Raw genomic sequence first — 27,247 nt, forward strand, 5'->3', positions numbered from 1 at the left:
TTGCACTTCCACATTTTTGCTGTGTTACATGAAAATAAGGATTCATCAAAAGAGTTATTGGCTTTACTAACTTGTAATAGCAGTTTATTAGATGAGCAGAGGGAGCGAGTAATGTTGTAAGGATGTACTGAGTTCATTGTGTGTCCAGAGTACAGACTTCAGGCAAATTAAATTACATATTTAATTGGAAGAAACCGTTTATGCAAACTGAACATGTACAACAACAAGGTGGAAGAATATAAAATGTGATACACTTATACTGCATCTTAATAAAGATTATTTCAGAAAGCAGCCACGTTGAAGAACAAGCTATCCTCACTGTATCTCACTGACCTCAACTAAGATGGTTTCCCTTCCTTTTACCTCTTTTTTTTTTCTGTACTTGCCTTCGATTTTAGATCTATTTGGAGAACTTTTGTCTCACCTGACAGGCATTACTCATCCGCACATCTCTAGCTTAAAACTGACTGCATGGTTTTCCCCATTATATTGCTAGCCAGGCAATCTATGCTTTCTTTTTTGCTTGTCCATGCCATTCTGTTACCTTCCCATAACAATTCTGTATGAGGATTCTCTTCAGAAATGTATGGAGAAGATTTTTCTTGAATAGAGCAGTATCAAGTAGAACCTTTCACAGCTCTGATACATTATGTTGTTGAAATTCTAGCCCGTATATTTTAAGAGGGTGCTAGTTTATCGAATGTCTAACTTCTACTCACAACCTTTCTAGAATTTCTATTTAGATTTTCATTATTCTTGTCTGGCTTCCTGTAAACTTTGGAAAACATTTTTTAATGGTTTTCTTTTACTTAGATTTCCTTACAAAGACCCCATACCACTATGAGATATATAGTTGGTACAGTGAACTTTGACATAGTCTTCTTTTCAAACTGCAGCCAAATGTAATCTAAAATTCTTTACCTTGAACTCTATCCTTTTAATTTCATTTAGTTCCGTTGGATGTCAGAACTTCAAGCATTATATTCTAAGTACCCATCTTGTTTTTTCGCATGGATAGGGGCACTTCACATACCGATGCTTCCTCCCTACTGAGGGCAGTGTCAGAATTCATCATTAACCAGTCAAATTAGCCTGCCTTTATTTTTTCCAAGATTTTCCAAATAAAGGAGAGCATATATGCTTCACTTAATAGATGTTTATAGATAACATTTCCACCTGCATAGAACTAACAACTTAGGAAGACAAGAATTCTTGGCTTCCTTGACACATCACAAAGTGGGCAGATCATACCTCTCAACCATACCGAATTCCTTGGAAAATACTGGTTTTGAGGGCAAAATATTGGGGTGCCATGAATTCCCACGTGGCCCCTTTAATTTACGAATTCCCTGTTTTTTTGTTTTTTTTTTAACTCCTGATGTCATCACGTGCAGGGCATGTGTGATGACGTCAGCTTCTGCAGACCTGACAAGCACATCCACATCTTTCTTCCCGGGTTTGGCTCCAGGAAAAAAATGCAACTTTTTATTTAATGGCTGCAGGGCAAGCAGGACAAGTTAGTGATTACTTTACTTAATGTCAGCTTCTTAACTGTGTGTGTTAACAGCTGCAGGCAGGAGAAACTGTGCTTCAAGGCAGACAGAACAATTTATGTGATTACTTTATTTTACTTAGTGTTTCTTTCCAGGCTCTGAAACTGTGCTTGCTTGCTTAACTTCTTCCCAAAATCTCCGGATTTAACTTCATTGTGTGTGTTAATGGCTGCAGGAGATGGTAAACGACTGCATTCTGGCTTGGCTCTCTTAACGGCTGCAGGAAGGAGAAACATTTACTGTGCATTTATTTAGTTAGGGGAAACATTTACTGTGCATTTTTAACTGTGTGTGTTACCGGCTGCAGGAGACGTTAAATGGCTGCATTCTGGCTCAGCTCTCTTAACAGCTGCAGGAAGGAGAAATATTTACTGTGCATTTATTTAGTTAGGGGAAACATTTACTGTGCATTTTTAATTGTGTGTGTTAACGGCTGCTGGAGATGTTACACGGCTGCATTCCGGCTCAGCTCTTTTAACTTCTGCAGGAAGGAGAAACATTTACTTTGCATTTATTTAGTTAGGGGAAACATGTACTGTGAATTTATTTAGTTGGGAGAAACATTTACTGTCCATAGCAAGATTGTGTGTGTACTTAGCAGGAGAAACATTTACTGTGCATTTATTTAGCACTTGTGTGTGTGTACATGCGCGCCCCAGTTAGGTTATAACTGCTGGTTTCCCAGACTCAAACCCTGTACCTTAGATACAATGAGCAAGAGCCTACATTCTATACCCATACCAACACTTGTGATTCAAGGGGTTTTACAGAATGTCTGTTATGTTTGGCTCATACTTTTGGTCTGTTCCTCTGAAAATTTGTGGTTTTCTGGCAAATCAGTGAGAACTGAATTCACTAAATAATTATAGGAAGACTGAAACTTAAATGGCCATCTGTCAAGAAATGCATGATAACACAAAACATTTTATTCTAGCAACTTTTCTAAGATTTTACAAGCAATGTTTAAAATGTGTCCCTGGTTTTGGGCATTTGCCCCCCCCCCCCCAATAAATTTTGGATTTTCCAGATTTCTTGTGCTGCATAGTTCTTCAGGGGGAGGGAAGTTTACTACTGTTTATGCCAAGTCTGTTTGTGCTGTTATTGGTAACACAACAGGTAGAATACTTGCTTTGATGCTGAAGGCTGTGGGTTCTACTCCCACAGTATGTAGATGGATTACTGATACTATACTTTGTTGTACTTTTAAAGGGGGTGGATGCTGCTGTCCTGAGAATGTTCTCTTTGGCGGAGATACCTAGTATCTATGAACCTGTTAACTGTTTGCCATCCATTCCCTATTGCAGTATTAATAGCTTATTTTTTTTTATGTAACATAGGCAATTTATTCCTCAAGGATAACATGCACTTTATTTGTAGATAAAACAATGAAATATTAAGATGTTTGCTAGCAGCAACCTCTTCATTAGTTACAGATATCTTTAATGTGGAATTATTTAGATGACTTTTACTTCTGCAGAGATTGTGCATATTTACTGATACTGATGGATTGTAGAAGTTTGAGTAGACTATTATGATAGCATCTGCCCAATTCAGAAGATTTCTATTTGTGTTTCACTGTTGCAGTCATCACATTTGGGTTATCCCTGCCAGGGTAGTTCTTGGCCGGCCCGAATACCAGAGACATCAGTCATTCTTGCCGTGGACTCTGAAGCAGTTTGCACGAGTGCTTGTCAGCCGCTACCTGAGTTTTCGTCTCTGAATTGAAGTTGAAGTCTTCTAAAGCTAAGTACCTCGTTGGGGATCCTTTTTTCTTGCACTAACTGATGTCAGAAAAAGTTAATAATTGTCTCGCCTGTGGAAAGCAAACACCACGCCGGGACTTCCACTGTTACTGTGTCACTTGTTTAGGCCCAGACCACGACATCCCCCGTTGTTGCTTCTGTGCTTTATTCAATGCCAGAACTATCCGTCGTCGGGCCCTTATTGTAGCCAGATATTTTCATTTACTTTCCTCGAATTCCGATATGGCTTCGGTAAGCCATCCGACAGCAGATCTTCTGAAAAAATGTAAAGATAAAGACAGAGACAGACTGCACAGGTCCAAACCTACCGATGACTCTTCTGTTAAGCAAGTCGCCAGTCCTCCAGTACTCAGGCGCTTTTGCAGCCCCTGATGCCCGCTTCAGTCAATTTGTAGGCCACTAGCAAGACCCTTTCGGAGTCTGGTATGCCACAAAACTCTTCTTCGACTAAGGATCCTGCGGTCGTCTCTACCTTGGATGGGTCTGGAGCCGCTGAGCAGGCACCTGCTTCCAAGGAAGTCCTTCGCACTACCGAATCTTGACGCAAACCGACGTCTTCTTTTGTGACTACCGTTCTTTCAGAAACGACGGAGTTTCTTAGGCCTAGGGTTCGAACCACACCCAAGAAACCGACGACCCACTCTCAGGCGCTTGCTACCTTGCCTCAGTCTCAAATGCTTAAAATGGCGGAAGACCTTATCATGCTGATTAGGGGAAGCCAAGCTACCCCATCAAAAAGGAAAAGAGATCTGTCCCCTGTAGTTTTGTATAAAAAGCAGTCAGATGAATCTGATGCATCTGACTATGAAGACATGCAACCCATCTCCACTTATGCGGATTCTTATGCAGAGGACTCCATTCCTTCATCCTCTCCCACAGAGGATTTTTCCTTTGGGGAAACCCTGCATAGTTTAAGGGAGGATTTCCAGTGGGAGAGTCAGGACTACTGTCAGTCTAAAAAGAGACTCATAGAATTCCTAGATCTTCCACAACATAGACCCTTGGCCACCCCCCAGTCCTGGATGTTGTGGAGGATGTTTTCCTTGAATCCAGCTTTACTCTTGACGCCCTACCTCCTTCTCCCAGAAAACCAGACAGGTACTATAGAGTCCCTGACTCACACAAATATCTTTTTAAAAATCCAACAGCTGACCTTGAGGTCATTTCTCAAGAGCCAAAAGGGATTAAAGCAACAGCCTCTGCTAAGAATACCACCCCCTCAGACAGGGATTCCCAAGCATTGGACAGCTGGGGTAAAAAAGTATACACCTCAACTACTCTTGCTATCACGGCACTAAATTGTCAGTTCCATATGCTGAAATTTCACCAATGTACCTTGGAACTCCTTAAACAAAAATGTCTTCTTTTCCTGTTTGGGCAGAATCTAAAGATTTACAAGACTTAATGCATTCCTCAAGTCAAGTAACTAAACACACTTTGCACTGTGGTTTTGATACCCTAGAAGCTTCTTGCAGGGCAGCAGTCTCTGGATCTGTCATTGGAAGACATGCATGGCTTAAGGAACAGCCCCTGCCAGATCATGTCAAATCTAAATTGTTGGATGCCCCCTTGCACAAAGATAACTTATTTGGCACTAAGGCAGAAGAGGTCTTAAAAAAGATGGAAGTAAAAAAGCAAACTCTATGCAAACAGTTAAGGATTTCTTACAGATTCAGCCCCTAGATTCAGCAGGCATTGTCCCTTCAAGCACTGGTCCTTTCCTGCTCTGAGTAAACCGACCCAGCCTATGCCCTGTGGAAACAGACCCCCCCCAGACAACAGCCCCAGGGAATGCAGAGATCTAAGCAGTGGACTACCTTCACTTCAAAACTAAGGAGTTCTAAGCCACCCCCTTATGGTAAAAACTCACAATGACTCACCTCCTCCAACCCCCCCCCTCTCTGCTCACCTTCACTTACCCCTAGGAGGAAAACTCTCCTTTCACTGTAGCACCTGGGCCACCATTACCAAGGACCAATGGGTTCTGAACATTGTGTCTCAGGGATAAATAATTTTCCTTCCACACCCTTCCAACCCAAAAAGGTTTCCCAGATCTACCACCAAATCAATGGACAGAGGCTCAAAAGCAAATCCTTTTCCTGCTCTCTATGAGGACAGTAGAGCACGTTCATGCAGAACAGATAAGCCAAGTCTTCTACTCCAGACTTTTTCTGGTGCCCAGAAAGGAGGGCAACTGGCACCCCATCCTCAATTGATCCATTCTAAACATCTTCCTGGTAATTCCAAAATTCAAAATGCTCACCCTCCAGCAGCTGCTACCCATGCTCTCCAAGGATGCTTGGCTAGCCACCCTAGATCTAAAAGAGGCCTACCTCCACATTCCTGTCTGGGAATCCTACAGGAAATATCTCCGCTTCAGGGCAGGACCTCAACACTTTTATTTCTCAGCACATCACTTTGGCTTATCTACTTATTCAGGAAGACAGCCCGGAAAAGCTGCTCAAGCACCTGGCCGTTGTAAAGACCCTACAACCTCCTTAGAGCAGACACAATCAATGAAAAGAAATCCAAACAGGTGCGCACCCAAAGGATAATCTTCCTGGGAGCAAGTCTGGACACAGCATCCCAGATGGCATACCTTACACCAGAGAAACAAATTTTCCTGACAGCCCACTTCTCTCAACTAGCCACCAGGCCCCAGCTATCTGCAAGGAAGATCCTGCAAGCACCGGGGTTCATGGCATCTTGCATACTACTCATTCCATATGCCAGACTGCATATGAGGAAACTACAGTGGTACCTAAAGAGCCTTTGGTGTCAACACTCTCAAGACCTGGAAACTCTTCTACCTATAATTCTTTGCCTCAGAAAATAATTTCTTTGGTGGGCAACAGCATGCTCCCACAACAGGGGACTGCCCTCCTCCCCCACCCCCCAGACCCTCACTACAGATGCGTCAGACTACGCTTGGGGTGCACACCTGGACGGCAGGTGCATACAGGGCCAATGGAGCCCACAGCAAATCCCTCTGCACATCAGTCAAAAAGAGATGATGCCTGTGCAGCACGCCTTGATAGCTTTCAAACCCCTTCTCTCTCCAGGGGTTCTCCTGATCGAAACAAACACCACCACTGGCATGTGGTACATCAACAAGCAGGAAGGGACACACTCCTACCCTCTATGCAGGCTGGCCATGACCCTTTGGCTCACAGCCTCTTCCATGCAACTACACCTGTTAGTGCAATTCCTATCCCGCTCTCTCAACTCTCTGGCAGACCAATTAAGCAGAAACCTTCTGGACCCACACGAGTGGCAACTCAACAAAAGTACTTTCACTCTAATAACGCAGAAATGGGGAACGCTGAAGGTCGACCTCTTTGCCTCCCAAACCAACCATCAGCTCAGCACATTCTGCACCAGGGAAGATCACTGCATGGCTTAGAACGTGGATGCCCTGTCCTTCCCCTGGGTCAATCTATCGGTCTATGCCTTTCCTCCCCTACCTCTCATCCCCAGGGTATTGCTCAAAATAAGAGAGGAAAAACCAAGGACCATTCCTATCGCTCCAGACTGGCCCCGACAACACTGGTACCCCTTGCTGCGCAGCCTGTCCCCGCTGCCTCCGTGGCATCTTCAGATTCCAACCTCCTGACCCAGGGGGAAGGGGAATTCATGCATCCCCAATTGCAGATACACAATTTGGCAGCTTGGCTTATTTCCTAACCCTAAACCAATCTGCCATCCTCAGTAAACAGGTTCTGGATGTTATCCATGAGGCCAGATGTCCTAGCACCAGAAAGTCTTATGCAGATAAATGGAAAAGGTTCTACGCCTGGATTACGGCACATGCCTCCATTCCTCTCATCCTGGATTATATAGCTGACCTACAACACAGTGGTCTCTCTTTCTCCTCTATAAAAATTCATGCCTCTGCTATTTCTGCTCATTTCCCCACTGAACAGCCCCTTTTTTCACACCCTTTGTTTAAACAGTTCCTCAGAGGGACTAGCAACTTGAGGCCCACCAGAAGGGCACCAACACCAGCTTGGGACCTTAACTTTGTCTTGGAAATGCTCACTTTGCCCCCTTTCGAACCAACTTCTTCTGCAGAGCTAAAATTTCTGTCCTGGAAGACAGCATTCCTTCTGGCCATCACTTCAGCCAGAAGAGTCTCTGAGCTGCAAGCACTTATGGCTGTGGAACCATTCATCATCTTCCATAAAGACAGAGTCTCTCTCAGAACCAACCCATCCTTCATGCCCAAGGTGGTGTCCAGTGTGACTCTCAACCAATCCATTCATTTGCCCACCTTATTTCCTAATCCCCAGAACAAGGGGGAAAGGATTCTTCACTCTCTAGATGTGCAAAGACGGCTCAGATTCTATCTGGACAGGACTAAATCCTTCAGAAAGTCTGATCAATTGCTGGTTAGCTTTGCTACAGGGGCAGAAGGAAAAGCTATCTCCAAGCAAACCATTTACAAATGGATAGCAGACTGCATCCGTTTCTGCTACAGACAGCATGGAAAGCCTCCCCCAAGGGGGTCAACACACACTCCACCAGAGCAGACTCCACCTCTGCAGCTTTCCTCAGAGGAGTCCCCACCAGGGATATCCTGGAGGCTGCCACCTGGGCATCTGTTCACACTTTTACCAAGCATTACCACCTGCCTCTCTTCTCCAAATCCATGGCAGGGTTTGCCTCTGCAGTCTTGCAGGGCATCCTAGCCAGCCCCTAGTTTCCTTGACTGCCTCCACCCATTTGCTCAGCTTTGGGAATCTACCCAAATGTGATGACTGCAACAGTGAAACATGAAAAACATTGTACAGTTGTGTACACTTACAATAAATGTAGATGTTCAAATGTATTCACTGTTGCAGTCCTGGTTTCCCTCCCTCCATCCCCCTTATTCTCTTTCTCCTTTTATTACCATTCTTCCTTGTTGTTTTCCTTTCCTTACAAGCGACATATTGGTATTTATTTTCCACTGGTGGGGTTCTTCCACCAGTACCTGGCCTCCTACTTTGGGAGCTCCTGACAGGTTAAGGCAAGAAAAACTGATGTAATGGCATTGGCTGCCTTACTTTATACTACTGACGACCTGACATCAGTCCTCAAGCAACAGCATCTGACGCAGAAATACTAAGTCTCTGGCATTCGGGCCGGCCAAGGGCTACCCTGACAGGGATATCCCAAATGTGCTGACTGCAACAGTGAATACACTCGAACATCTACATTTATGGTAAGTGTACACAACTGTACTTTTTTCATTATTGGTTCATGCATTTTGTTTCATTGCTTACTGGAAAAGTGTTCAAAACAAATTTAAAACGTGCTGTAACAAGTGTGCTGTATTATACAAGGAATGTAATTTAATACAGTCAGGAAGGTGTATCAAAGTGTTTGGCTTTGTGCTAAAATTAGGATTAGGGGAAGGAGGAGGGTGTGCCTTAAGGCAAGAGGTATGTGTGGGGGGCACTGAGGGGTTGGAACTTGGAAGTAATATGTAGGGTTGAGGTTAAAGGCTCCCTTTGTGTGGTGCATCATTTGTGTGGTAATCTAACTCTAGCCCTTTACATTACTTTACCAAAGTCCCTTCCCTAACTGCAGTGTTGGTGTCTTTAATTGACCCATTATTTGGCACTATTGGGAATGGTACATGCATTGCAAAGATGCTCAGAGATCCTGTAGCACCTGGATTGCTTAATCAAAGCTGTGCATAGGATTTGAAATGGCTAACTCAGTGCGTCTGATGGTTGTATCTTGGAACACCATTGTCATTGCCTTTTTTCTTCACTGCAGGACTTGGGGCAACAGATCCTGATTTATTGTGGGCCATGTTTCATGTCACCCCTGGGCTTCCGGATATTGGCCAAGGCTCTTGCCACCCCCATAGTGCCTTTTTTAGGCAAGGCTCAAATGACAAACCTACTTCCCTAGAAAACACAAGTGGAAAAAAACTAAGGGTAATGCTGCTCAGTGCCAGAAGTCTAAACCTCAAGATGCACGGCCTCGAAGCCCTCCTCAGTATGGAGAACATCGATGTCTGTGCAGTGAATGAAACCTGGTTCAAGGCTCCTGAGAGCACCCCAGCACTATCAGGTTTTACCTCATATCATGCTTTCCGGCCCCAAAACTTGGACCGAACCACAAAAGGAGGGGGGAGTATCCATTTTCATCAAAGATACCCACACCTCCAGGTTAGTGGCAACGCACGAAGCATCGGAGACTATCCAGGTGCAACTAACCATAGGCAAAACTGCCTTACAGTTTGTAGCATGCTACAGACCGCCCTCAAACTCAGGAACCCCACACAGCCTTCCTGAAGACACTGGAGAGTATGAATGTCTCTCCAAATACCATCATTTTGGGAGACTTCAACTACCCAAACATTGACTGGGAACATTACTCAAGCCCAAACACCCTAGCCCAAAGGTTCCTAGAATTCATAAACTCAAATGCAGTGGAACAACTAGTCACCATTCCCACAAGAGGAGACAATATACTAGACCTGATCATCACAAACATGGGGACAAAATGCTCCACACCGGAAGTATATCCCTCTTTGGTAAGATCAGACCATAAATTAATCTCAATGGAAATCCACATCCCGCCCCCACCCCCTGCACAAAAGACCACAGTGAAGAACTTCTCAAAAGCAAACTTCACACTTCTTAAGACTGAAGTGGTATCCTTCAAGGCCCCTGGGCCAGTGGAAACCACAACCCACACTGCTGAATCCTTTGCAAATGCCTTCTATGGGCACCTTCAAGAATGCATGGATCATGCAATCCCAAATAAAACCAAGACCCATTCTCCCAAAGGCAGGCGCCCGGTCTGGTGGACCCCAGCCATAAACAAACTTTACAACAGGAGAAGGAAGCTACTACATGACAGAGCAAAATCCCTAAAAGGGAAGGCGTCTGATCAGTACTAGCAAAAAACTACGATCACTCATAAAATCATCCAAGGCCAACTTTGAGAGAAAAATCGCAAAAGACAATCACAAGGCCTTCTTTAGCTATGTTAGAAACCTGGATGGAAACTCCCAGATATGCTCAGAGTTAGTCCAAAATGACACAAAATACACTGAACCCACTGACATTGCCAACATTCTGGCAGACAGGTTCAGTGCAAATTTCTCCTCCCTCCCCCAAAAAGGAGAAATAACTATCCCAGCAGAGTGTAGCCTCCCTAACATCTCAGATGCCCAGGTGAGAGCCGCCTCTAAAGCTAAAAACACAGCATCAATGGGACCGGATGGTGTCCCGGCTGTGTGCTACATGAACTCCAAGAGGAACTAAACCCACACATAAGGCTGCTGTTTAATCTTAGCCTTGCTACAGGATACGCACTCCAAAGAGTGGCGACGGCAACAGTGGTCCCACTTCACAAAGGCGGTGCTTCTACGGACCCTGAAATTACCGCCCATAAGCTTGACGAGCCTGGTCTGCAAAGCTATGGAGAGGATCATTATGGAACTCATAAACAAAGACATTGGGGACCTACAGACATTGGATCCTACCCAATTTGGCTTTGTCAAGGGCAGATCCTGCCTTTTGAAATTGGTCGACTTTTTTGAAACAGTCACTAAGGCCATTGATGAGGGTAAGGCAGTTCACACAGCCTACCTTGACCTTGCAAAAGCCTTTGACACAATACCCCACTGGGCATCATAGACAAACTCACCAGCTTAAATGTAAACTCATATGTCACAAGATGGGTTGCAAACTGGCTCAAGGACAGAACCCACAGGGTCAGAGTTGCTGGAGCTATGTCAGACTCTAAGCCAGTCACAAGCGGTGTCCCACAGGGCTCAGTCCTGGGACCCCTCTTGTTCGGCATTTATTTTTCCGAGGTACAGGCGAACATAGGAGGATTGTGGCTGACAAAGTTCGCAGATGACTGCAAACTGGGCGCCATAATTGATACTCCAGCGGACACAAACATCCTTCAGAGAGGCCTCATAGAAACGGATAATATGTATAGTCATACCCTTTGGGAAAAACAAGGTACCGACAAATTACCACATAGGCGGTAATCCATTAAGTATGGAAGAGGTAATCAGGGACCCAGGTTGACAGTAACCTCTCATTTGACACTCACATTGCCAAAGTGGTTAGGAAGACCTTCTATATTGCCCACCTTATCATGAAGGGTTTCACATCTAGATCAAGAGAGGTCATTGTGCCCCTGTACTCTTCTCTTATCAGGCCAATGATTGAGTACAATGCCCCATTTGGGATGTATCTCACCCGACACCTGCAGCAGTTGGAAAGACCCCAAAAGTTCCTCACCAAGAGGATAAAGGGTCTTAAACATATGTCATATGCTGCCCGACTGAAAAACTCCAGCTCTATTCAGTTGCATACCGCCTACTCAGAGGTGATCTGTGCCTGACGTACAAGGCCATGTCCAATCCTGAATTAATGGACATGCTCCACCTCAGAAAATCCAAATCCATCAGAGCCACGAGAACAAGTGACTTAAACCTGAACACAGAAATAAATAGGACGTGCTGGAGGGACAGATTCATAACCCAGAGGCTCCCTACACTCTGGAACAGAATCCCAGTCCATGTTAGGCAGAGCCCCTCACTGACTCTATTCAAGAGAAATCTCGACGGGTGGATGGGAGATCGTAGGTTTACCCCGGGGGTCATCTCTGTGTCACTACTAGACAGAGGCATAGTAAACTAAACCCTAAAAGGGCGTAGTATTCTCATCCTAAGGGGTGGTGTAAGCCACATACACTCTGGCTAGGCTTATAAATGCCTTAGGACAGATAGCCTGGTACGAACCTATGAACCTATGTAGCCTTTCTCAGAGCAAACTCATTTTCTATTGAAAATATCCACAGAACTATAATTAAAGCAGTCCATCCAAGGAAAAATCATGAAATTTGTACATGTGGTATGTATCACCAGGTCAGGTTTTACCCTGAGGAAGTTATATGCCTTCAAGAAGATGATCGTCCTTCCTGTCTCTTTTACTTCACATTAACAGAAGCTCTTTGTGGCTAAGAAACCTTATCCAAATGAGTTGTATCTTTTTTTTGTCTGTCATAGATATTTGTTCTATCTTTTATTTATTTATTGACGTTTGATTACTGGGAAAGTCCAACTGGGTAGGTGCCCACTTTCAGCCGAAGCCAGTCAGTGTAGTACTTGTTAGAATTTGTTTGTTTTTTTATGTGTTTGTAGTAGTAAGTAGTAGACTAGTTAGCACAAGACAGATTTTTTGTTTTATATAAAAGAACTTTATTTTAGTTTCATACAAGTTCAAAGTTTTGTGTTAATAATATAAATAATTTGTTGTTCTGGTTTTTATTTTATTATTTAAAGATGGCTGAAGGCAAGCACAGCCGCACCCAGTGTTATATTTCTAAAATAATATTTATTTTAGTTTTGCACAAGTTCAAATATTAATATAAATAAAACACTGTTGTTCTTATTTTGTGTTTCATGATCATATTTTGGTTGTCTGTTCAGTTTGCGTTTAAAAGTTGGTATCCCACAATTCCATTGGAGTGGGTGGGACTACATAATTATGCATGCAAATTGTATGTTAATCAGGGTACAGATTTGTACCTATTTTACATGGGCCTTGTCCAGATTTTTGATGTTTCCAGGTTGAGAGGTGTGGGGCAGATTCTTCACAAACGTAACTATAATCAAGCGGTTAACAGATTATATTTTGTCTCTACTAAACTGAATTTCCTCCCAACAAACCAGCTCTTTCAGCTATACCTTTGACCACTTCCACTATATTCCAGTCTAGACTATGCATAGAATCTAGTTATGGAATAACTACTTTGTCAAATCCTAATACTTTTATCATTCATTACAAATTGGAGCTGGTCTCCAGAGAAAGAGAGGCCTTTGACCCAACCATACTTACGAATATCCTTCATTAAAATCTGCCTCAAAATAGGAATTTAGATAGCTGAGGACTCTGTCCCATATGCTGAGGAAGAATGAAAATTGACAACATCAGATAAAGGAGTTATGTACTTACCATAACATTCCATCTGTGTTACATTCTTTCTCAACTCCCCATCCCCCTATATTTATCGCAAGTGAATTCTGGAGGAATGAAATTCTTTGGCCACTGCATGCCCCATGTATTGAACTCTAATGATGACAATTCTTTGGGGTTTTATGTCAAACTGCAAACATGGACGGAGGGATGTTACGTGTGGTGCATTGTGGGTAGGGAAGGGGCTCAAGAGTTTGTTGGTGGGCATGAGCTAGAATAACAGCCAAGTTGGACCCAAGTATAGGATCTGAAAGGAAGAATAAAAATGGATAACAGATGGAACATTATGGTAAGTACATAACTTCTTTTTAATGGTAAAAGGATTTTAGCAAAACTATTAAGTAAAATCAGATTATGGATATGGTGGGAGTCTAATAGGGGTGAAAATTTGGTATGATTGTAAAGGAAATTATGAATACGTGTAACAGATATGTATATCTATGTGTATATATACATTTGTAAATATTTTGTAAATGATTGCTGTGAAGTTGTTAAATCTCGCCGTATATTCTCACTGATGGGTTCGGAGCCAATCCTCGGCTCCGACAGGGCCGATAGCAAAGCTCAAGGTTTGCCAGTAGCTCGAGACTAAGCCGCTTATCCCAAAATGCACTGCTGGAATTACCTCAGATCTAGTTTGCCACGGCAAGAGAGATATCGGTGATCCAGCTAGCTCCGACCATTTGTGATAAAAAAACAGCAAGTTTTATTAAAAAAAAACGTTCTTTTTTGTTTTTCATAAGATAGTAGTGTGTTAGTGTTTAATAATTAGATAATAGAATCTATAGTTTTAGATGGTTAGTGCCCTGTTGGCTTAGTCGGTTTGTGTGGGCCTTTAGCCCTATTTAGACTTATTAATTTTTTTCTAGTCAGGGTTTTTTCTCTGTGGGCCGCTTTAGCCCTATATTTGTAATCTATAAGTTATTTGTTATAGATAGTGCCCGGATTGGGCTTAGTTGTTTTGTGGGTCTTTACAAGTTAAGCAAGGACTTTACTGTTGTATGTTTTGCTGTATACTAGTTTGTTTTGCTTAACTATGTCGGATGACAAGGAAAAATCCCATCCTAAATCAGGATTCAAAAAATGCCCAGATTGTGGGCAGAAAATATTCATCACTGACGGACACATTCAGTGTGTCTACTGTCTGGCGGCTAAACACCTCCAAGACACTTGCAGCATTTACCATTCCTTTTCTTCAGGAGTCCTCTTGGAGAGAAGGAGGAAGCTTATAGACAGGGGATTACTTCAGCATTACTTTTCTGAGGTGTTGAGTAGCCATGAGGGTACTAGCACATCCTCCAAATCCTCAAAATCTTCAGATCCTAAAGTGGCAAAAAAGGCGAAAACTTCAGAGGGATGGTCATCGGTTCCACAGACCTCGGAACCGCGTGTACCTTTGATTCGGAGCCAGCTCTCAGTATTGGAGCTGGTCTCTGAAGTTCCCTCTTCTCCTCTGCTCCAGTCAGCACCTTTGGTGCATTCATCTAAGTCCTCATTCAGCCTTTCAGATTTGGACATGGATCGGCTAGTGCAGAAGCTTGTACAGGCACCAGGACTTGCCATATTGTTTTCGGCCCCGACCACCTCATTGGTGCTGAAGACCATGGAACCAGATTTGTCTACTCCTCCTCCGAGCCGTACTGGACTCTCGGAGCCGAAGGATACTGAACCGATGATGGTCGAACCCTTGGAGCCAATACCCACACCAATGTTATCAGCTCCATCTATTCGGATGTCCTCGGCACCGACAGGGGACTCTAGGAGCCGACGCTGTCCCATTGGGTCCGGGGAGGATAGTCGAACCGATTTGTCAGTGCCGACTCTTCCTCTTGGGGCTTCGGCTCAGATGAGCTAAGCTCCTACTTCGGGGCTTGGAGCCCGGGGTTTTGGTGCGGGAGGATCGAAAGGTACTCTCGGGTCCGTCCACTCCTTCTCGTAGGAGCCATGGTGCCTTAGATGCTATGAGGTGAGTTTTGTCTCCAAAGACAACGTCAGCATCAGTTCAGCCTTCCCTCTCCCCTCAAGCTCCTGTGTCTGCTTCTTCATCTACCGGTCGCCCTAAGCGTAGAGACCCCGAGCCTCAAGTACCCCCACAGGGCATCCCCTGCTCTTCTGAGATCTCCCCAGATCCCCCCACTGAGGAGGAGCCCAGGAAGAGACTGTGCAAGAGGAGACACTTTGACTCCCCACAGGAGTCTTTGACATCTGACACGGACTTAGATGAGTCAGAAAGGTCACCTCGATCCCCCCTGAGGATATCTCCTTTGCAGAGATACTAGAGATCCTTAGAGGGGCAACTTTTTCTCTGCAATCACTGAACTACTTAACCCACTTTACGAGACTACAAAGAGGTGATCTGAAAGAGCTAGGAGATACTCTTCAGGGTACGGTAGCTGCAGGGGTGGCCGACAAAGTCAACACCCAGCTCGCTACCCTAAACTCAGTGGTAAACTCGTCCATGCGTCTCATATCCTATGCAGCTGATGGTTCGAGTAGAGCCGCTAGTTCGGTCATTGCTCTTCGAAGTCTTGATGCGTCTCTGTTCCTTTGCAGAACCCTTTAAGTCTTCCTTTATCAACACCCCATTCGATGGCTCATCACTGTTTGGGCCTAAAGTAAAGGAAACTTTAACCAGGTCTGAGCAGGAAGGCAAGACCTTATCTGCCATTGGAGTCCATTTTTCTACCCCTACTCGGCCCTATCCCAAGGGCCCTAGGGGAGGGGAAATGTGGTTTCGAGAAGCACAGGGAGCCTTTCAGGACATATTTGGAGGAAACCCCTTCTAGAGGCAGAGGAGGGGGTTATAACGGAAGACCTGACCCCGCAGCAGAGAGGGTCCGCAGCAACAGGGTGACAGGGGTCAGTTCTCCGGTCAACCCTGCCAGCGCCCCTGAAAGGGGGCCCGACTGTTCGGCTCTGGAGGCAGTCGGGGGTCGCTTGTCTTAGTACCCAGAAGCCTGGCTAAACATAACATCAGATACATGGGTACAAAGCATCATTTCCAGGGGATATTTCATACCGTTCTCTTCCCCTCCCATTCCTGTAAACAGAATCCCAGATGTTCCACCCAATCTCAGGGAACAAGCAATCATAGAGGTCCACAGATTGCTAGAAAAAAAGAGTCATCCAACCAGTCCCAGCAGACCAAGTTGGATTTGGAACTTACTCAAGATTCTTTTTGGTACCAAAGAAACAGGGGACTGGAGACCTATCTTGGTCCTCAGCAGACTCAACCAGTTAGTAAAGAAAGAGAAGTTCCGAATGGTCACGCTTCAGTCCATTCTTCCCTTCCTAGGGAAAGGCGATTGGATGTGTTCCATAGATCTCAAGGGTGCATACTATCACATAAAGATGAACAGACACTCCAGAGATCATCTGTGTTTCCGGCTGGGAGCCAGTCATTACCAGTTTCGAGCCCTGCTCTTTGGTCTCACTACAGCCCCCAGAGTGTTCACCAAATGCATGGCAGTAGTCACGGCTCACCTGAGACGTCTAGGATTCCAGGTGTTTCCATACCTAGACGATTGGCTCCTCACCGCTACCACCAAGCATCAATTGTCTCAGGCAACACAATACACTCTGACACTCTGCCATCAATTAAGCATTACAGTCAACTTCAAAAAGTCTGCCTTATCACCATCGCAGCATACCGTTTTTATAGGAGCAGAGTTAGATACCTCAACTACCACTCTTCGTCTTCCTGTCGAAAAAGTCTCACTTCTCCGCCAACACATCAGCTAACTGGTGTCAAAGAACAAAGCTACAGCAGCAGAGGTATTGAAGGTGCTAGGTTTGATGGCGGCAGCAATCCTGGCTATACCACTCACAAAGGATGCATATGTGAATTCTTCAGTGGCTTCTCTTTGCTCAGTGGTCATACCAGAAACTACCGATGCACCACATGATTCTCATCACGGATTCTTGCAAGAGAGATCTGCGGTGGTGGTTGACATCTCTTCATGTCACAATCAGAAGACCCTTTGTCCCCCCCCCCCCCCGTAGCCACTGTGACCACGGACGCTTCCCTGATATGGTGGGGGGGGGCATTTTCAGGGAAAGACTGCTCAGGGCACATGGACAGATCAAGAATCACATCTGCACATCAATGTTCTAGAGTTGAGAGCAGTACTTCTGGCGTTGCAGTACTTTCAGGACTCTCTCCCTCTAGGAACTATTGCAACTCAGACGGACAACATGTCATTGGTCTGGTACTTGAACAAGCAAGGCAGAACCAAGTTTTTACCCCCTTTGTCGAGAAGCCCTCAGGGTCTGGCAATGGGCTGTGTCATCCCAGCATTTTCTGTTAGCAACGCACATCCCGGGGAAATCCATCATGATAGCGGACAAGCTAAGCAGGGAGATATTGCTCCCTCATGAGTGGTTTCTCAAACAACAGGTTGCAGAATTGATTTTCCGCAAATAGGGCCAGCCTTGCTGCGACCTCTTTGCCAGCCACATCATTTCAAAATGCAGAAGCTGCTTTGCCCTAATACCACCTCCCGGTCATCCCCCGAGAGATGCACTTTTACACGATTGGTCCCCGGGTCTCCTTTATGCATTTCCACCCTTCCCATTGATACCCAGATTTTTACAGAAAGAAGAATTGCTGGGAAGGACTGTTATTCTCATACCCCCCTACTGGCCTCGACAGATTTGGTTCCCCTTTCTCCACCATCATCTGTTGGAAGATCCATGGATCCTGGACCCAGTTCCGGACCTTCTGACGCACCCGTCAGGGGACCTCCATCATTCACTGCAGTCCCTGAAACTGACTGCTTGGCTAATCCACTTCCCCTAATTGCTAGGCTTCATTCAATTTCAGAAGATGCAAGACAAATTCTCATGTCTTCTCACAAGCCATCTACCAGGAAATTATATGGCAGTAAATGGAAAAGGTTCTCAATTTGGGCCAGCACGCAGAAAATTGACCCTTTCCGAGCTCCGCTATCATCTGTTTTAGAATTCGTGATTTTTAAGGAAGGGACAGCAGCTGCTACAGTTCGAGTCCAGTTAGCTGCCACCTCAGATTTTCACCTTGGGTTTGGTGGCTCAAATGTTGTGGGTCATAAATTATCTAAGACTTTTCTTAAAGGCGTTCTTCACATGAGACCTCCTATCAAAATTCCCTATTCTCCCTGGAATTTAAACTTTATGCTGTCTCAAATTATTCTTCCCCCTTTTGAACCAGCATCTTCTTGCTATTCTTCCCCATTTTGAACCAGCATCTTCTTGTGATCTCAAATATTTATCCTGGAAAACTATTTTTCTTGTGGCTGTTACTTCTGCCCGCAGTGTGTCAGAACTTCATGCATTATCTATCAGACCACCTTACATGATTTTCCATGCTGATAGAGTATCTCTCAGAACAAACCCCTCAATGTTAAGTTGTCAATCTCGCCTTCATTCTTGCTGGATGGGTTCGGAGCCGATCCTCGGCTCTGACTCAGCCAATACTAAAGCTCGAGAGCTAATTCTACCGGCTCGAGGCTCCCCTATATCCCACAATGCTAGGCGGTAACTACTCAGATCTCGTTTGCCGCTATAGCTGACGAGGTGCGTTTTCTACCGGCTCAGGCAGGTTAGTTACATTTTTACCTTTAGGTACTTCTAATAACCCCCTTTTTTATTTTTGATACATAACCTTTCAGTTTAATTTAAAGTTTTAGATAAATCGACCCCTGTTTGTCGAGCCCCCTTTTACTTTTTTCCCTTATTCTAGGCCTTCGGCCCCTTCCCTCTCCCTATTCCTTTACTAAATTAGTTTTTTGTAAGGGCTAGTGTGTGTGTGTTTGTGGCTTAACCTTAATAATTTATTTTAATATTTTTCTAAAGAGAGTGTCTGGAGTGTGTTTGTGTGTGTTAGGCTCTCTTTCTTATTATGTCTAAAGACAAGGTTCAGGTTTCAAGAAGTGTGACTCGTGCTGACAGAAAATGTCTCTGACAGATGGTCACACTTCTTGTGTCTATTGCCTGGGGCCTTTGCACCTGCAGGACTCTTGTGCTTTTTGTCATGGGTTTAGCCCTAGAGTCCTGCAGGAACGCAAGAATAAGCTTATCTTGCGGGGCTTATTAAAGCCTGAAGGCCCTCCGACTCAGTCTGTGTCGGGGAAGCCTTCAAGAACTTCCAAACAGTCGGCTCCTGCTCCAGAGTCGACTGCTGAGAGTCTGTCGCCGACATCGGCTCCGGCTGGAGCCGATGTTTCTAAGCCTCATACTGTTACCTCGGCTCCAGCTGGAGCCGAGGCTGATAAAACTTTGTTGGCTCCGATACCTTTATCGGAGCCACAATCGACAAAGAGGTCCAGATCCCCCTCTATCGGATCCGCATTCGGCGCCAGGATCCCTCTTCTTTCGGAACGAAGTCACAAAACTCATTCCTCATGGTCTTCCAGATTATCAGACCATGACTTGCAAAGGGTAGTGAGTAGACTTCTCAAGTCCGAGGCACTGGCCCAAATGCTGCATAGCCCGACTCACCAGTCAGGGGCTATTCCCTCCAATACATTCCTCCTCCGACTCCTTTGAGTTCGGAGCCAAGGCTTGTCGGAGCCATGACTGTCAGTGCCGGATCCGATGCCTTCCATTTCGCTCCGCCATCTGCCCGATCTCCTCTTGAGGATCTCGGCACCGAGCTTCCTCCGGGGGGCGAGTGGCATCGGACCCTTGTCCCACCCGCCTCCCTCTCGGGCTTCGGCAGGAGTTCGGCTCCGACATTGGCTTCGGAGCCGTCTCTGTCGGTGCCGGGGAAGATCCTTGTCTCTTCGGAGCAGGGGCCTTGGGCCTTGCCTGACAGGGGTGCCTTCGAGGTCATGCGGAGCGTGCTAGAACCAGGTTCTGCCCCACAGTCAGCTCCTTCAGCCCCTCCATCTACAGTGCCTGCGGTGATTTTTACTCACCCCCTTGTCTCAGACCGCAGAGAGCCAACTCCTCAAGATTCCCCATTGGGAATTTCCTCCTCTTCCGAGGCCTCTCCTGACCCTGCAGGAGATCCCCCAAGGAAGAGGCAGTGCAAGAGGAAGCACATTGACTCCCCTGAGTCTATCACCTCTGACACTGACTTAGAGGAACTGAAGGTTCCCCGATCCCCTCTGAGGATGTCTCCTTTGCTGACATCCTTGAGATCCTGAAACAGAGGGGGAACTGGCCAGCCCTTAACCCTTCGGAGGATGAGTCAGTGTATCTTGAGGCATTTGGTTCTCGCCCTTCTACCTCCTGGGTGTCCCCTCCCTTTGACCCCCTTATGGAAGTGGTGGCAAGGAAGGCTTGGACGGCTCCTGACTCAGTGGAACCCACCCCGAGGAGACCATCCAAATTTATTACTGCCCCCAGAGACAAAGGTTTTTTATCCATAGGTGTCCCTGTTGATGCCATGGTGGTGGCGGCGGCCACAAAGAAGGAGTTAGCTGATCCTTCGGTTCCTGTCCATCCTCCTAATAAGGAATCTAGGACCATGGACAGGTACGGCAAGCGGGTGTTCTCATCAGCGAACTTTTCAATGCGGTCGCTGAACTACTTATACCACTTCACTCGTCTCCAGAGAGATTTACTCAAGGATATGGGTGAACTGATAAAGGATCCTACAGCTGAGGGGTTCAAAGACACAATGAACTCCCAGTTGGCAACCCTAAATTCCATCGTTAACTCCTCCATGCGGCTGGTCTCATATGCAGCAGATGGGGCGAGTAGAGCCGCAGGCACAGGTGTTGCCTTACGACGTCACGCCTGGATGCGGCTATGCAACTTTGCGGACCCTTTCAAGGCGTCCTTCACCAATTCTCCCTTTGATGGATCATCCTTGTTTGGTCCACAGGTGAAGGATACATTGACCAGGTGCGAGGTAGAGGTAAGACTCTCTCTGCTGTAGGAGTCCGTTTTCTACCCTTCTAGACCCTATCCCAAAGGTCAAAGGGGAGGAAAGATGTGGTTCCAAAACAATCCCAGGAGTCTCATCTGACGACAGCACGATTCCCCAGTGGCAGAGGGGTAATAATAATAGACGCCGCCCTAGAGGCAGAGGAGGTCCAAAACCAGGGTAGCAGAGAAATGTTCTCTGTCAATCCCTTTCAGCACCCCTGTGGGACTGCCCGCTGTCCACCTTCGGAGGCAGTCGGGGGAAGGTTATCACTGTACCCAAAAGCCTGGCTTTCCTTACTCAAGACAAATGGGTACAGTCGATCATATCCAAGGGTTACAAAATTCCCTTTACTCACATCCCAACCCAACCAAAAAGATCCCTTCCAGATGTTCCACCCGGTCTAAGGGAACAAGCAGCATTAGAAATTTCAAAGCTGCTATCAAAAAGAGCTATCCAATCAGTCCCGGCAGACCAGCAAGGATCCGGAATCTACTCCAAATTATTTTTGGTACCAAAGAAAACAGGGGACTGGAGACCCATACTGGATCTCAGCTACTTAAACAAGTTTGTCAAGAAATAAAATTCCGGATGGTCACGCTACAGTCCATTCTACCCTTCTTGGGTCAGGACAATTGGATGTGCTCGATAGATCTTCAGGACGCGTACTACCACATCAAAATGAACAGACGCTCCAGAAGATATCTCCGCTTCAGGCTAGGAGCCAGTCACTACCAGTTCAGGGCCCTGCCCTTTGGTCTCACTACAGCCCCCCCGTGTGTTCACCAAATGCATGGCAGTGGTCATGGGCTCACTTGAGACGTCAAGGATTCCAGGTGTTTCCATATTTGGACGACTGGCTCCTTACTGCCACCACCAGACATCAGCTTCTCCTATCCAGTGACTTCACCATCCAATCTTGCCAAGCTCTAGGCATTTCGATAAATTTCGGAAAATCTGCTTTGTCGCCTTGTCAATCTATTGTCTTTATAGGCGCCACCTTAGACACACTGAATCTTTCAGCCAGACTCACAGAGCAGAGGGTGTCAGACATTCGGAACCAAGTTTCCCTTCTCTTACAATGCAACAAAGTCAAAGCCAGACTGGTTTTGAAGGTACTTGGACTCATGGCAGCAGCTATCCCCCTTCTCCCCTTAGCTCGCTTTCACATGAGGATCCTCCAATGGATGCTGTTCACTCAATGGTCCTTTCAACAGCTCCCGATGTCCCATACCATATTGATAACTCAAGCATGCAAGAATCAACTGTCTTGGTGGATCACATCACCTCAACTTCTCCGAGGAAGACCCTTCACTCCCCAGTCGCCACGCTGACAACAGACGCCTCCTGATCGGGTGGGGGCATTATCAGGGCAGGACAGTCCAGGGCACGTGGCAACCTTCGAGTGCCACTTGCACATAAACGTCTTAGAGATGAGAGCAGTGCTTTTAGCATTGCAAGCCCTTCACGACTCTCTTCCCACTGGGACTATTGCAATTCAAATGGACAACATGTCCGTAGTGTGGTACATCAACAAACAAGGTGGAACCAGATCATACCCTTTATGTCGAGAGGCACTCAGACTTTGGCAATGGGCGATCTCTTCTTAGAGTTTTCTGATATCAATGCACATTCCCGAAATCCAACGTTATTGCAGACAAATTGAGCAGAGCAATTCTCATGCCCCACGAGTGGTCTCTAAAGAAATCAGTTCTAGAAGAAGTATTCCTAAGATGGGGCCAGCCTTGCTGCGATCTTTTTGCTACTCCCCAAAACAGCAAGTGTCACGACTTCTTCACTCTCTTCCTGTTACCAGGCCATCCCACCAGAGACGCCTAGTCCACGATTGGCCCGGGACTTCTATATGCCTTTGCCCCCTTTCCACTGATATCTCAACTAATTCAGAAAGCCATCGCCTTGAGAGTGACAATGATCCTCATTGCCCCTTACTGGCCTCGACAGATATGGTTTCCTTTCTTCATCGTTACCTTTTGGAGCAGCCTTGGCATCTGGACCCAGTACCAGATCTGATAACCCACCAATCGGGTCAGCTGCACCAATCTCTGTCTTCTCTAAACCTCACAGCGTGGTTTCTCCGATTCCAACCTTAGCCAGGCTTCCCTCAATATCTCGCCGTCCGAGATATCTTGATAGCCTCTCATAAATCTTCTACCTGGAAGATTTATAGTAGCAAATGGAAACGCTTTTCCTTTTGGGCAACATCAAAAAACATAGATCCCTTTACTGCACCTATCCAGTCTATTTTAGACTTTCTAGCAGAACTCTTTCATTTAGGATCTTCTGCATCAACCATTAGAGTTCAACTGGCTGCCATATCAAATTTTCATGTTGGTGTTTCAGAGTCTAGCATCATGGCTCACAAACTCTGTAAAGCCTTTTAAGGGTGTATTTCTTCTTAAACCTACAATCAAAGATCCCCCGCCTCAATGGGATTTGAACTTGGTTCTGGCATCTTTAATTCTTCCCCCCTTCGAGCCGGCGGCTTCATGTTCTCTGAAGTTGCTTTCTTGGAAGACACTTTTTCTGGTAGCTATAACTTCAGCGAGAAGGGTATCCGAACTCCATGCTCTGTGCAGTTGTCCTCCTTACTTAGTTTTTCACAAAGATAGGAGACAGCTGCGTACTAATCCATCCTTTTTGCCTAAAAGTTCTTCTCAAATAAACCTAAACCAAATTATTGATCTTCCTGTCTTTTCCCTAACTATTCAAACAGATCGAACAAAAGCTACATTTTTGGATGTTCATCGCCAACTTAGATATTACTTAGACAGGACTAAACAATTCAGGAAATCTGATCAATTGTTTCTGTCATATGGAAGGCAAATTGGGCCTTCCAGTTACTAAAGTATCCCTCTCTAGATGGCTCACCTCTACAATTACCTTCATCTATGAGATCAGACATCAAAAACTACCCTCAAGACCTAGAGCTCATTCAACTAGGGCATTAGCTACATCCGTAGCTTTTCAGGATAGGCTGCCAATAGATTCAATTTGTGCAGCAGCCACCTGGGCTTCTCCTCATACATTCATTTCACATTACAAATTGGACATGATTTCCAGAAGTTGTGCCAATTTTGGTTCCACTGTTCTCAAGAGTCTGTTCCGATAGGCCACCCGGGATAAGGTGCTAGGGATGCGGTCCCATCCAGCAAGAATGAAGGCGAGATTGACAACTTAACATTAAGAAGTTATGTACCTACCATAACGTTCCATGTTAGTTGTCTTCTTCTCGCCTTCTTTCTTGCGTCCCACCCTCCTTCCCCCAAGCCTGGACAGACCGACTGGAATTCATTTTGTGATTGTCTTCTGAAAGTTGTCATTCCCACACGTTCTTCCACCTCTATCCTTACTGAGGTCTGCCTTTCTTTTACGCAGATTGTTTTGAGGTGGGTTTCCCTACTCCATTCTATGGAGACTAGGATTGCTTGGTATAGCTATCAAACGAGATCTGAGTAGTTACCGCCTAGCATTGTGGGATATAGGGGAGCCTCGAGCCGGTGGAATTAGCTCTCGAGCTTTAGTATTGGCCGAGTTGGAGCCGAGGATCGGCTCCGAACCCATCCAGCAAGAAAGAAGGCAAGAAGAAGACAACTAACATGGAACGTTATGGTAGGTACATAACTTCTTATTTTTACCTAAAGTCTGTTCTGAATCAAATATCAATCAGGTCATTGAGCTGCCAGTCTTTTTTCCCAACCACTCTATCAAATTGGAATACATGCTGCACATACTTGATGTACACAGACAGCTCAGATTTTATCTTGACAGAAGTAAGGATATTAGAAAATCAGATCAACTTTTTGTATCCTTCTCAAAAGCCAGAAAAGGCAATCCAGTGGCTAAAACAACCTTATCTAAATGGTTATCCGATTGTATATCCTTTGTTTATGAGAATGCGAGCATGCCGTTAACACACAAACCTAAGACTCATTCTACCAGAGCCGTCTCTACATCTTCTGCTTTTCAAGCTAAATTGCCCCTTGACAATATTTGCGCTGCAGCCACTTGGTCTAAGCCTCATACCTTCTTGGTAGAAATAAATAAAAGGGCATATATATATATATATATATATATATATATATATATATATATACTGTTATTCGCAGCAAACAAGATCTGAGGTAATTCTAGCAGTGCATTGTGGGGTAAGGGGCTTGGTCTTGAGCTACTGGCAAACCTTGAGCTTTGCTATCGGCCGTGTCGGAGCCGAGGATCGGCTCCGAACCTATCAGTGAGAATAAAGGCGAGATAAACAACTCACACGGAACGTTATGGTAAATACATAACTTTTTTTTCTTTTTGTATATAAATAAAGGACTCCTACTCTTTTCTATAGGTTGATAGATGCTGTAGAATCTTTTACATCCATCTGAGCTACCACTAACTCAAGCAGATGGGGTGTTGGTGTAACACTTCATACGAAGGACAACACACTCAGGAGTGCAGTTACCCCCCTTATACTGCACTGCAGTGTCAGCAATCAATCTGCCTGGTGTGGGAATAGAATCCACAGCCTTCTGCACCAAAGTCAAATGTGCTACCTGTTGTGCCACTGACACTGTTATATCTATATCATTTTACTTAATATATCTTAATGTATGTGCAGGTGGCATACATTTGCCTGCTGCCTGTCATATATCTACTGAAAAATAATTACAGAATTGAATATAATATTCTAATATCTTACCAAACAATTATCAGTGCTCCCTGATGTGCCCTTTCTTTTCCAGCATGATTGGAAGGTGATACAAACTGTCAGCTTCTGCATGAGGCAGGAGAAGCTTGCACCAGCTAAGGTTAGTTCTTCACAAAGGGATTAACATGTCATTAGAATCATCATACCTGTGTCCGGATGCATTCATGTATTAATACCATCCTGCTTTGTCTAATCATTGCTGGTCCAGATGATATATTTGAAGCATAGCCATTTGTACCAAGCCCTTCTCCTAGCGGTCTGTGGCTGAAGTTCACAAAGTTGATGGGAGTACCTCACTGCAAGGTGTTCTGCCTTCTGAATGACATATAACCCACCTGCATTGCCAGAATTGGCCCAGCTACAGCTGAAGCAGTTGGTGGATGCTATAATAGAGTGGGCAATGGGCATAAATATGATCCTTATGAAGAGCAGATCACTTGACAAGTCATCTTCTAAAACTGAGCTGCCAGGGGATGGTATTGCCCCATATCACATATTGTTGTATTCCTGTAATGTCCCTCTAAGGTTTTATAGGGATAGCATGGCAGCTGCTCATACCCCACCCTATTTTTAGCCATGTATGCTCCTTTCCTGTTTTGTTCCCTCATATATTCTGTGCATTAACCAGCCCTTCCCATCACCATATGTCTACCTTCTTTTGTCTCTGTCATTCTAATGTCTGCGCATTCTGTTGTCTACTTCAGCCATTGTTTTTTGTCTGTCTGCCCCACAGACTGTCTTATCCCTCTTGCTTACCTTCTCTCTGCTTTCCCTTTCAAGGTTCACCATCTCTTCTTTTTACCAAACAAAAAGTGGGCCTTGTTCCCCAACAAAGCATCTCCCCCATCCTATACACTGCTGTAGCTTATCCTTATGTTACTCTGTGCTTGCTCCTCCCCTTTTTCTACTTTCCTGTACACACTTCTGTTTCATCTGTGAATCCAACAAGTGCTCACATATATGAACAACATAGCATTTTCTGTTCTTACAAGGTCACCCAGTGTGGAGTACAACTGCTCAATGGATTGTTTCCCATCATTGAGAGTTAATATATTTCATTGCATGGCTTTGTGTACCTGCACAATTGCATTGCAAGTCTAGCTCCCCTTGTGCACTTGCTCCTGGCTGATTTACCTACAGTTGGCCAAGGCTAACTGTCCATAACCACTGTATGTTTTCATATGCATTACTTCTGTCACCTGACACTGCTGTTTGTCTGTGCAAGCCTTGCACAGACGTACAGTGCATCTCTGACTCCCAATGTTTTAACACGTCACACATATGAATTGATTTCAAAGAAATTTGACACAGCAGGCCTTATCCGCTGTGAAAGCTCCCTTGATGACAGAGTCAAGAAAACAACT

The sequence above is a fragment of the Protopterus annectens genome, chromosome 9.part0, assembly GCF_019279795.1.
Source record: "Protopterus annectens isolate FY-2018-M chromosome 9.part0, PAN1.0, whole genome shotgun sequence".
NCBI lineage: Eukaryota > Metazoa > Chordata > Ceratodontiformes > Protopteridae > Protopterus > Protopterus annectens.